The following is a 1882-nucleotide window of genomic DNA, read 5'->3' as shown; positions in this document are numbered from 1 at the left end:
GCTTAGTTCTGCTTTTGATGCTCACTTAAAAACCAACAAAACAAGAACTCGCAGCCACGCGCAAAGAAAGCTTCACCTTTGGCGTTTGGTGTGCATCCACATTGCTGTTGTTTCAGACATGCGGAGAACTGAAGGTTGATTCTGTAAAATGACAGCTGTGGAGAGAAGGTGGCACGACACACCAGGAAATCACTTTAATTCATTTGGACAGACTTGACTCTGAACTTTCTACTTCCTCTGAACTTTCATTTCTGGCAATGCTTGCTGCTATCAGCCTGCAGTGAAAGAAATAGAGTATAATTATGCAACATATGATGGTAGATACCAGTAACTCACTGCAGGATATTTCCCTTACTATACTTAAAAGTGTTTTTGATGAGAATCCCTGTTTCTAACTATGTGGAATACTTCCAATTTTAATCTCATGATGTTTGTGAAATATTTGCTGAATCACCATCAAAGAGAGTACGAGGCTGAGGGATACAGTGTTGGTGATGTCAGTAGCAGTGCTGTAACTGGCAGAGCTGACTGCTGGGTGCAGCTAGAACAGGTGTGCCAGAAAATGCCCTTTGAAAGGAGCTTATATGAAGTATTTGGTCCTTAGAAGTTCTCTGATATACTGAGCGTTTCTGACTTTAGAAGTCTTTTAAATTTTAAATTATTTATACAGAATACACTGATCGGTCCCAGAACATAAAACACATCGTCATTTACTGTTGTTGACTGTTGAATGTGCTTGTATTTTTCAAAATGATTTCTGTGGAAGATTAGTTTACAGGAATGCATGCCTAGGATTCTCTGAAGTATTCTCCAAAATACCTAACTATGGAGATTTTCCTCGAATACATATTTTGACAAGAGAGTCAGCATATCTTTTTATCTTCAGTGCTTTAATATCATAAGGTAAAATTTTACATTCTTACCTTACCCTAAAGAAAGAAACTGACAGTACTTTTCTCCCACCACTCTTTTTCAGTCAGTTTGTTTCCTGGAATTCTGTCTCTCCTACAGAAATGGATGCTAAGAGGGGGCAGCTTTTGCTACTGCTTGGTTGTTTTTTTTCCGCCTCAGAACGAATGCAGAAACTGAAGATGAGAAGATTTCTTCAGTTTGTGAGTGTACATACACGCTTCTTTTTTTCTCTTGAAGCTTTTTTCATTCACTCTTTATTTCTTCTGTGTAAATTTTCAAGAACTTGCATTGTTAAATACAAGACGATACTGCTAAAGGTTGAAGGTGTAACCCAGTAATTGTTCCTTCCCAGTCGCGTCAGACATGTAGCATGGACAGATTACTGCACTGAGAGGCTAAGGTCAGAGTCTGCAAGACAAATATGATCTGATCTAAGTGGGAACGTAGTATTTGTTACAGTACAGCTTAGGAAAAATCCAGATGATGCCAGATGCTGAAAGGCTGTTAGGATATTGTGCTAAGTATGTAGAAATTAATGGCTTATAATGGTGTAACTCAGGTTTAGTTCTTTGAAGCCTTCTACCTCTGTGCTTCTGTAATAACTTTTGTTTTCTCCGTAGACATCTTCAATACCATGTTTAATTGTCTGTGCAGTACTCTGACTTGCCAGTGAACTGTGAAAAGCAATACTTCTTTGAATATAATTCTGAACAAATAGGGGGTGAATGGCGCTCATTTTCTTATAGAAAACGTTCATTATGTTTATGTAATAAGCTTTCAAAAGACTAAAATAAGGAGTAGTATGTGAGAGACTGTGAAACTTCTGTACCTAGGTAACCACTGGAATCACACTTAGCTTCCCCCTCACTCCCTGCACGCAGAGCCACGTGTGGCTTAGCTGCAGGCTTGGTTTGGTTTTTTCCCTCTAAGATACTCAAGTGTCTCTTGTTCCCGTTACCCTCAGTAGGGC

The 1882-nt window shown here is 39.0% G+C and overlaps 1 protein-coding gene across 1 annotated transcript in view; it reads left to right on the top strand.

The window, feature by feature from the left end:
* The window catches only part of CRBN (cereblon), a 34235-nt gene extending 33000 nt beyond the window's left edge, over positions 1 to 1235 (top strand). The window contains exon 11 of the mRNA XM_021409469.1: positions 1 to 1235. This exon is cut by the window's left edge and continues 240 nt beyond it. The gene's annotated coding sequence lies outside the window, so the exon portion shown is untranslated.

This window comes from Numida meleagris, chromosome 11 (genome assembly GCF_002078875.1).
Source record: "Numida meleagris isolate 19003 breed g44 Domestic line chromosome 11, NumMel1.0, whole genome shotgun sequence".
Lineage (NCBI taxonomy): Eukaryota > Metazoa > Chordata > Aves > Galliformes > Numididae > Numida > Numida meleagris.
The sequence above is the reverse complement of the archived record's forward strand: the minus strand, read 5'-3'. Positions and strand labels throughout refer to the sequence as shown.